General features: G+C 40.1%; 1 pseudogene across 1 annotated transcript; it reads right to left on the reverse strand.

The window, feature by feature from the left end:
• Positions 1-6,968: 6,968 nt before the first annotated feature.
• On the reverse strand, positions 6,969-9,069 carry LOC101010136 (annotated as a pseudogene). The gene has a single exon (XR_004185848.1). The product of XR_004185848.1 is annotated as a BAG family molecular chaperone regulator 4 pseudogene (transcript).
• Positions 9,070-11,216: the final 2,147 nt, after the last annotated feature.

The raw sequence follows: 11,216 nt of genomic DNA on the forward strand, positions 1-11,216 counted from the left end.
CAAAATTAAGAGACAGGGTCAGCAAGGCACAGTGACTCACTCCTGGGATCCCAACATTTTGGGAAGCCAAGGTGGGTGGATCACCTGAGGTCAGGAGTTCAAGAACAGCCTGGCCAACATGGTGAGACCCTGTCTCTACTAAAAACACAAAAATTAGCCAGGCACAGTGGCACACACCTGTAATCCCAGCTACTCAGGAGGCTGAGGCAGGAGAATCGCTCGAACCCTGGAGGAGGAGATTGCAGTGAGCCAAGATTGTGCCACTGCATTCCACCCCGGGCAACAAAGCAGGATTCTGTCTCAAAAAAAAAAAAGAAAGAGAGAGAGGGTCTTGCTATATTGCCCAGGGTGGAATGCAGTGTCTACTCACAGGCACAGTCCCACTACTGATTCTGCTCCACATCTGACCCAAGCCAGTTCGCCCCTCCTTAAACAACCTGGTAGTCCCCCGCTCCAAGAGGTCACCATATTGATGCCGAACTTAGTTCAGACACCCAATTGCTACAGCACACTACAGCTCAGAACTCCTGGGCTCAAGCAATTGTTCTGCCTCAGCCTCTCGAGTAGCTGAGACCACAGCTGTGCACCACTGAGCCTGACTTCCTTTAGCATATCTTTCAAACAGCCTTTTCTTTATATTGAGATACCTGAAAAGGGCTCTTTACAAAATCCATTCGAATTCCCTTCTCTCCTCTCTGCCCTCCTTTATTATTGATGACATTTTTGACAATTATCTGATTATAGAAAAACTCCAAAAAGCCAGGATAAAGTGCTGATTTTTGTTTTGTTCTGAGATGGAGTCTCACTGTCACTCAGGCTGGAGTACAATGGTGCAATCTCGGCTCACTGCAACCTTCACCTCCCAGGTTCAAGCGATTCTCCCTGCCTCAGCCTCCCGAGTAGCTGGGAATATAGGCGTCCACCACCACACCCAGCTAATTTTTGTATTTTTAGTAGAGATGGGGTTTCCCCATGTTGGCCAGAGTGGTCTCAAACTCCTGACCTCAGGTGATCCACCCACCTCAGCCTCCCAAAGTGTTGGGATAACAGGCGTGAGCCACTGCGCCCGTCCAAAGTGCTGTATTATTTTACTCATCACTGCTATTGACTTCGGCATATGCATACACAAGTGCCTGTATTTTTGACCTCACATCTATGCTCCATTCTCTTTGGATTTCAGGTATAGCATGACAATTGTTCTAGTTCTTTTGCTGTAACTGATGAATACAAAATAATCCCATAGTAGAATGTACCACCTGGAAGATCAAGAAAGTGATTTTATAGGATTTCGCATTCCATTTGAGGACTGCAGAACCTGTCATCAGATAATAGAATTTGAATGATAAATGAACTGTCTCATGTCAATCCCTTTGTGAAAATTAGAGCTTTTAAAGTCTAGGTTTAGCTTGCTTAAACTGAGAAATGGCCAGGCAAATAGTCATGTCAGTAGAAATATAACATCTAAAAGTCAAGATCTTCTTCCCTTCCTTTAGTTGTCATTATTTGTGAAATTTCACACCAGAAGACAATTGTGATTTTTTTGAACTGGAAAGAAATATTGTGAAAATTAGCTCATGTTAGACCTGTGATGAATCTTCAACTCTAGAAAAGAAAAAGAAATGTGCTCTAAGAAGAAATAAGAGGCTGGGTACGGTACCTCAAGCCTGTATTCCCAACACTTTGGGAGGCCAAGGCAGGTGGATCACTTGAGGTCAGGAGTTCGAGACCTCCTTGGCCAACATGGCAAAACCAAAAATACCAATATTAGCTGGGCGTGGTGATGCATGCCTGTAATCCCAACTACTCAGGAAGCTGAGGCAGGAGAATCGCTTGAACCCAGGAGGCAGAGGTTGCAGTGAGCCAAGATTGTGCCACTGCACTCCAGACTGGGAGACAGAGCAAGACTCTGCCTTAAAAATAAATATATAAATAAAAAGAAGAGATTTATAGGCAAACAAAAATATGCATTTTCTCTCTGTACTATGTACATTCTTCCCCAATCTTCCCTAAAGAAAATATCCCCTAGGAAGAAAGGTCTGAAACCTTGGAAACTACTTTTACTAGTCTTAGAAACATATATAACAAATATGCAAAAACATGAACAAACAAAGTAATCCAAGCTGTCGAAAACCTAATAAGATTAGCTTACTCGTATGCCTCCAAGACAGAATGCTATCAGCCTTCTGCAATTATAAGACCAAGATTCTGACTTCTGCCAGGTGCAAAACCCATGGAGAGAAACACTCTAGAGATGAAAAAAGGCTTGAGTTAGACCCAGAAAATTAAGTAGAATTTTCACATCTGTGAATGGAACCCACGGCCTCTGAGACAGAGCAACCCCTGATAAAGGAGACCAAAACAGAAGGACTCTTGGGCGGAATGTCTCAGGGATGCTCAAATTGTTGGGAAAGTTGGGGCATGTGAAGGGGAAAAACAGGAAGGAAGATAGAAAAGATCGTCTCCCTTGGCTGAGAAGTTTGGACTCTAGTACGTAGGCAACAGAAACTCATCAAAGATTTCTAAGCAGAGTAGTGACAGGATCAAGCAGGACTTTATGAAAACTGATTTTTCAGGAAAAGCTGGGAGGGATTGAAACAGGATGGAAACTGCAGGTAGAAAGACCACTCTCAAAGCTGTTAGAACAATGCAGGCAAAAGACTGAACCATAACCCTGGGCTCAGCTATGCAAGTCAAGACTAGGTATTGGACCACTGTTGTTTTCTGATGTCAAATCAATGACTTTAGATTGGAGGGAATTTAGGAATTGTTTTGCCAAAAATTCACAAACCTGTGGCAAAATCAGACGGGTGGTAAAGTGCACGCGCGCGCGTGTGTGTGTGTGCATAAACATGTATATAAATATATATATATAATTTTTTAGCTTTCTGAATTAGTTACCAAAGTTTTTAAAATGGGAGATTTCAGATGAAAACCCCAGATTTCTGGATCTTTGAAATTTGGCATGTCACATTGGGCTCAAAGCCCTTACCTGATCTTCACCCTGCATCATCCTCTTAACCTTCATTTAGTCCCTCCCATTCCTGTCCTGCCATTCATACCCCAATCTTAAAGATGAAGACACCGAAACCCGAGGAAGGTAAGGAGTTTTCCCAAAGTTTCACTGACAGTTGGTGGCAAAGTCTGCAAGGATGATGTGACATAATGCCTGTCCCATTCCCTACAGCAACTTGACATATATGATCACTGTTCCTCACAAACCCTTAAGAGTAGACATCATTATCTCCATTTTGTAGAAGAGGAAACGGGGTGAAAGATTAGGTAACTTCCCCAAAGCCACATAACTGGTCAGTGGTGGAGACAATGTTCAAACCTAGATCTTTCCAGGTCTTTCTTATTACACAATTAGTGTAAGATTCTGAAACCAGACAAACCTGCTTAAAATCTAGGCGGGCCATTGACTGGCTGTGTGACGGCAGGGATGTTACTCAACCTGTCTGAACTTCACCTTTTTGGTTTTCAGACTGAAATGAGCATGTGTCTAACAGCAATTAACACATGTTAATTATTTTATAGTCACAGTTTGCTTTTTGAGAAAAAGCACTGTTAGTGGATTTGATCAGATACTTTATTTGTGTTGTTGGCTCTGAAAATCTTTTTAATCCCCCCAAAATAAAATCCAACTCCAAAGATAGTGTCAACCACTGATGGTATTCTAAAAATTGTGACATAAGATCTAAACCTTTTTCCAAAAGATTCTAAAAAAAATCAGGGGTAACAGTAGCAGTATTGATGTAGAAATCTCACACAAGAGGCAGGGATGGAGGCATATGGGCCCCACGGCTCACTCCTCCTTCTACTTTCCTTGCCAATGTTCCTGTTTGGCAAAACCAGCAACGTCTGGGCACTACACTAACAAAAGGACCCAGAAAATATAGTTTATAGCTTCCTAGCCCCTTTGATACAGAAAAGCATGCAAGAAAGGTGGACCAGTCATCTGCATCTGTCACAAAATTGCCCTAAGAACCAGCTTGTCAGCCATAGAAGAAAACTGTATCTCATTATTTTATGGTCACATTTTGCTTTTTGAGAAAAAGCACTGTTTGTAGATTTGATCAGATACTTTACTTGTGTTGTTGGCTCTGAAAATCTTTTTAATCCACAAAAAATAAAATCCAACCCCAAAGATAGTGTCAACCACTGATGGTATTCTAAAGATTGTGTCATAAGCTCTGAACCTTCTTCCAAAAGATTCCCAAAAAAGTGGGCTTAACAGTAGCAATATTGGAAGTACCATTCAGCATCCTACTTTGAAAGGGACAGTGCTCATTAGGATAAAGACATTCTAAAATATTTGCTTTTTAGTCAGCCCTAGTAGTCACAGACATACCTCACTGGAGTTACCCTCCAGCTTCCTCCAAGGAAGATAGCCAAACACTTGATGGTGAGCAAAGCCATTACCACCTTGACTTCCTGCCAGAATTCTTACCACCATCAAACTTTCAAAAAAGGTCTTTGAATAGTGGATCTTGCAAACAAAAGCACTACAATGATTCAATACTTACATGGAAATCCTCCCAAAAAACAAGTATGCTTCAAAAAATCATATTGCCTTAACAATGACCATGTTCCCCTTTGGTTGAATTGGCCTCCTTTGTAAGATTCTAATTACGCAAAATTAAGGGATTTGGGAAGGTTTTTTGCTTGTTTGCTTGTTTTTGTTTTTTGTTTTGTTTTGTTTGGTTTGGTTTGGTTTTATCGTGACAGGACTGGCATGATAAACTTTATTCAAGACTTTGACAAAATGATCCCTAAAGTAATATACATGTAGATACTTTAAAAGGTCCAGATGTGAAATTTCAAGAAAATTTTGAATTCAGTCCAAAGTCAATATTAAGTCAAAAGTTGAACCAATTCTACAAATCATAAATGCTATTTTCCTTCTTAAGTTCATGTATTTTCTGAGATAGATTACCAACTTGGTTTTCTTCAATATTGGTATTTGGAATAATTTTAACACGATTTGACATTTTTAAGTTCTAAATTTATACTTATCCTGAATATCTTATTATAATTAAAAATACAAATCCAGAAGTGATAACCCTTACAGAAGAATTCCAATTAATAAATGTAGAAGGATTGAGAGAAATAGAAAATCACCATTAGAACACCATTGTAGTAATTGCCACAAGCAAGATCTGCCAATGAATAGTAAAATGAGCAAAAGTTTAAGCAGAAACGGGACATTTGCATAGTCTCAGGGTATCTCCAGCACATATTCAATAATTACAAGGAAAACACAATACGTTTACAGTAGCAAATCCTAGCAGACACCACCTTAGCATAGTGATCAAGGTTAACAATACTGGAAATACATTACAACATCAGGTATCCCCTGTTATGATACACTGTCACAGACTGGAAGACACAACATAGACATGACAGCTAAATGCAAGGCTGGGTCTTGGAACAGTAGAAGGACATTAGTGAAAAAACTAAAATCTCCACTTTTTAAACTTGATACTTAGTATTATATCAAGGTTAATTTCTTAATTTTAACAAATGTTCTATTGTTATGTAAGATGTTAATACAAGGGCAAGGTGGGTGCAGAGTATACAAGAACTCTATTTTTTACAACTCTTCTGTAAGTCTAAAATTATCTCAAAAACTAAAAAAAAAATGGTTAAAACACACACACATATGTATGTATGTGCATAACATGTGTACATATGTATAATCAAGACTTCATGGAAATTGACATCTTGGGCACTCAGTCAGTAAAAGAGTAGTGCTCTCTTCTGAATTATTCATTATCTTACTCATAACTTAGCTGTAAGGTCCTCCCCCTTCTAGACTTTTAATCTCAAGTATAAATTTCTAATTCTCATAGAAAAGCCTTTTTAAAAAACATTCCTATATTAGGCCAAAAATGAAATCCTAGAATAAAGCTATCACCATACTATCTTATAAAATTACTCATCCCAACCATAAGACCCAGCCAGTATTTTTACTACATTTCCTCTCCTCATATAATACATTCGTGTTGGTTTGGTTTATGAGTGGAGACAGCTAATAGATTTAGTATTTACTCATAGGCCTGACAGTCTAAGGGAAAAAAATTATCACTTGGGTATCTTATGAAGAAACAACTGTTTTTCCAAGAACCGATATTGTGTATTCAACTCAGACATAAAAAGTTATTTACCTAAGTCTCTTCTATCTAACAGCATAGAGCTACCCAAGCATAGTCAACAAAGACCCTTTCAATATCCCTTTTCTTAAATTAGGCTCTAAAATGACTGTTAATAATGGTAATAAGTATCTTTTTATTAAACAGGCAATTTTATCTTATGCAATTTAGGGAAGTAAAGATAAACATAAAATCTACCTTTAAATGAAGAAAATTATAATTTCCCACTCTAACTACGGCTGATTCATTCCCTGACTATGAATCCCCTTTTACCCTCACTATTTTTAACTATAAACTGAGATGAAATCTGCTCATAGGTGAAACTAATATTTTAGATGGAGAATGATATCACCAAGTAATCATAATTATTACTTTCTGTAGTCATCATTTCTACTCACTGTGGCATTTACTGTTTCATCTGTATTTCTCTATCACAATGCCCTCTATAGAAGCAGCAATAGTGAACATAATTACACTTTGGGGAAAAAAGAAAAACAAGTAATTTTCAAGTGGATCTTTATCCAAATACAATAAAAAAGCAAAAAAGAAAAATGTCTGTAAGCATTTTCATTTTATCTCAATGCCATTTCCAAATTCACCTTCCACTACTACCATGAACAGCAGAAGTGGGAAAAAAAAAAAAAAACCCTCTAACCTAATGATCTATACAAAAAGGGAGACAATTTACTCACTACACATTGCAGTATATTCAAATGGTGAAAAGATACAAATTCTTTCAGAACTGCCATACTATCTGGCTGTCAATATAGTCTCTTGAATAATTATATTAAACATATTACTACAAAATGTACCAAGAAGTAGAGAATAATACTGTATTTGTGAACTGCAAATAACAAAACAAAACCCAAGTCCAAGAAGGCTAAAGTCTAAGCTATAATTACACATGAAGTATATGTTGAAAGCGTCATAATGTATAAAAATGTGACAAGATATCCAGATGTTTAAAAAAACACATGCTGTTTGTCTCAGATTATATCCACTTTCATCTTGTAGGTTTCTGATAAGCCTGTTAAGTAAAGTGTGTTTCCCTCCTGCTGATAAGAAGCAGCTTGCAGATATCCATAAATTTTTTAAGGAGTGAATCTACTTGGCAATATTGGTAACTCCATAGTTTCCTATTACATTCATTCATCTGAAAACTGAAAACAACTCATGACTAAAATATTCTTCCATTCCTTTGCCAGTTTTTCAAGTTTAAAATCAAAGGAAAGTTGGAATGTATTGCTTCTTGTCATCAACAGGCATTTCAAAAAGAGGGTAATTAACCAAATCAAGTGTTCTTTGGTCAACTTGGTAACAGGCTTCCACTCTGTTCTAAATTCTTTCATAATCTTTTTTTTTTTTTTTTCCTAATTTTTCCAGTATGGCCTGAGTCTTACAAACAGCCTCTTTTCTGGCCTGCCATACAGAGTCCTCATCCCCAGTTTCAACTGAATCCAGTTCCAAAAGTTTCTTGGTTAGCGTTTCTTCCAGAAGCCAGTATGCTTAGTCTATCTTTTTTCCTACAAATTCTTCTACTTCTTGTTCAAGATACTGGACCTTCTCCAGCACATGCATGGTTTTGTAATACTCGGAGGATTACTTTCATCTGAAGGTACACATTCTTCAGGAAGACTGCTACTTTAATCTTGACTGTTGGGATGGTCACTGGTGGCATTACCATACAGCTGAGGCTCAGCGCTATACTGGACTTGGGAAGCCAAAAGATCTGAATCATTCTTGTTCACTGTCCCCAAGGATTCATACTGATGGACACTGCAAGGGAGGTTGTGCCGGTTCATGCTTTGATCTGATTGGCTGCAGGGGTGTGAAGAATCCTTGGGCTGCTGGAGTGGGGGTGTAGGGGGTGACTGAGGAGAGCCACTGCTAGGCCATGGTGAAGTACCTCCGGTCATGTAGAGATTGCCAGGCGGTGCTGAGGGCGCTGATGAAGGCCAAGGATAACGGCCACCCATTCCATAAGCACCAGGAGAAGGCCACGCATCTTCTTGTGGTGGTACAATTTGTCCTGATTGTGGAACACTACGATTACCATCTCCATAACGATAATGGGGCAGGGTCATTCCAGGGTTCTGTGAAGCCGGATACCCTGCAACCTGCCGCCTAAGAGAGGGTACTTCAGTCTGACAGTCCTGCCGAGAATAGACTCAACGAGAGACTGGAGTTGGGCTGCTGCCAGGTGAATGGTAAGTATTTGTAACTTCTGTGAAGTAACAGGTCTGAGTATAACCAGGTGCATTAAGCCCCTAAGTATGAGGCAGTATTTGCCCCAGAGCCTGGGGGGTAAGTTGGACCATATGGTCCATTTGTATAAGAATTTAAACTGGTGGCTTCCTCTGGCTCGACCAGGCTCTGGCCAGGTGCCTCCAGAGGGATAGTACCCATCGCCTCCTCCACCTTCTCCCAACCAGGTGGTCTCCACTGGGCCACCCCCCTCGCACCCGCCAGGAAATGGGAGGCTGGGGAGGTTCAAGATGAAGAGGGTATAAGAGTGGAGGTGGGTGCTCTGGCACGTCTCCAACCCCAGGCCAGTAGTAGCGGCCGTAGGACTGACCATCAATGGGGCCGTAGCCCAAGCGCCTCAGGGCCTACATGGGCTCCGCTGCCCTGAAGTATTTCCCACCCCCCATGGCCGACCCATCGGGCAGGCCAAATTAAGTTTTAATTTATACAAGCCACTGCATATACTTAGACAGTGTCACTTGAGTGATTTTGCTCTACAAATACAAAATTTTGGATAAGATCCAAAACCTTACTCAAAATTCAGACTTAGTTCTCATTTCAGATTATGGATTTCTCTTTCCAGATGCATAGAGAAGTAATTTTAAAGCCAAGCATGGTGGTTCACACCTGTAATCCCAGCACTTTGGGAGGTCAAGGCAGGCAGATCACCTGAGGTTGGGAGTTTGAGACTAGCCTGGCCAACATGATGAAATCCTAAAGATATGAAAATTAGCTCGGTGTGATGATGCATGCTGGTAATCCCAGCTACTCAGGAGGCTGAGGCAGGAGAATTGCTTGAACCTGGGAGGCAGAGGTTGCAGTGAGCCGAGATCACGCCACTGCACTCCAGCCTGGGCTACAGAGCAAAACTCCATCTATTAAAAAAAAAAGAAGAAGAAGGTTTCGAGTCTACTGTATTGGTCAGGGTTCTCCAGAGAAACAGAACTAAGGGAGATCTAGACAAACCGATACAGGTACAGATAAAGAGATAGAGATAGAGATATATAATTTATATAAGGAGATATACTGTGAGGAATTGGCTTACATGATTAAGGAGGCCTAGAGGTGCTGAGATCTATAGCTGCCAAACTCAAGACTGAGGAGAACTGATGGCGTAGTTCTGGTCAGAGACCAAATCCCTGACAACCAGGGGAGCTGACATTGTAAGTCCAAGTCTGAAAGTTGGCAAGCTCAAGCCCCAAGAAGAGCTGAATTTTCAGTTCAAGTAGGAGGCAGGAAAAGACTAATGTCCCAGCTCAAGCAGTCAGGTCAGAGGCATTTCCATTTGCTCAGCCTTTTTGTTCTATTTGGGCCTTCAGTTGGTTGGAAGAGGCCCATTCACATGAGGGAGGGCAACCTGCTTTACCTGGTTTACCAATTCAAAGGTTCATCTCATCTGGACACGTCCTACAGACACATTCAGAATACTGTTTGACCAAATTTCTAGGTGTCCCGTGGACCAGTCAGGTTGACACACAGAATTAACCATTATATGTACTAAGCTAGAAAAGCCTTCTAAATGTTACAGTTCACATATGACGAAATCTTAGCAGAGATTTTCGCAAATTTGACAACAATCCTAAAAATGTATGTGATATTATGAATAATGAAGTGTGAAACTGAAGCAAACTCTTTTTAAAGATTTTTTAAAATATAGAGACAAAGTCTCCCTATGTTGCTCAGGCTGACCTCAAAATCCTGTCCTCAAGAGATTCTCCTGCCTCAGCCTCCTGAGCCGCGGGGACTACAGACATAAGCCACTGCACCCAGAAGAAATAAACTTAGATAAAAAAGAATGAAAAGGAACAAACAAAGCCTCCAAGAAATATGGGACTATGTGAAAAGATCAAATCTACATCTGATTGCTGTACCTGAAAGTGATGGGGAGAATGGAACCAAGTTAGAAAACACTCTTCAGGATATTATCCAGGAGAACTTCCCCAACCTAGCAAGGCAGGCCAACATTCAAATTCAGGAAACACAAGAACACCACAAAGATACTCCTTGAGAAGAGCAACCCCAAGACACATAATCGTCAGATTCACCAAGGCTAAAATGAAGGAAAAAATGTTAAGGGCAGCCAAAGAGAAAGGTCGGGTCACCCACAAAGAGAAGCCCATCAGACTAACAGCAGATCTCTCAGAAGAAACCCTACAAGCCAGAAGTGAGTGGGGGCCAATATTCAACATTCTTAAAGAAAAGAATTTTCAACTCAGAATTTTATATCCAGCCAAACAAAGCTTCATAAGTGAAGGAGAAATAAAATCCTTTACAGACAAGCAAATGCTGAGACATTTTGTCACCACCAGACCTGCCTTACAAGAGCTCCTGAAGGAAGCACTAAACATGAAAAGGAACAACTGGTACAGCCACTGCAAAAACATGCCAAATTGTAAAGACCATCAATGCTATGAAGAAACTGCATCAAATAAAGTGTGAAACAACCAGCTAGCATCATAATGACAGGATCAAATTCACACATAACAATATTAACCTTAAATGTAAATGAGCTAAATGCCCCAATTAAAAGACACAGACTGGCAAATTGGATAGAGTCAAGACCCATTGGTGTGCTGTATTCAGGAGACCCATCTCACATGCAAAGACACACATAGGCTCAAAATAAAGGATTGGAGAAAGATCTAAAAAGCACATTTGGAAAGCAAAAAAAAAGCAGGGGTTGCAATCCTGGTCTCTGATAAAACAGACTTTAAACCAACAAAGGTCAAAAGAGACAAAGAAGGCCATTACATAGTGGTAAAGGGATCAATGTAACAAGAAGAGCTGACTATCCTAAATATATATGCACCCAGTACAGGAGTA

This window comes from Papio anubis, chromosome 8 (assembly GCF_008728515.1).
Source record: "Papio anubis isolate 15944 chromosome 8, Panubis1.0, whole genome shotgun sequence".
Taxonomy (NCBI): Eukaryota; Metazoa; Chordata; class Mammalia; order Primates; family Cercopithecidae; genus Papio; species Papio anubis.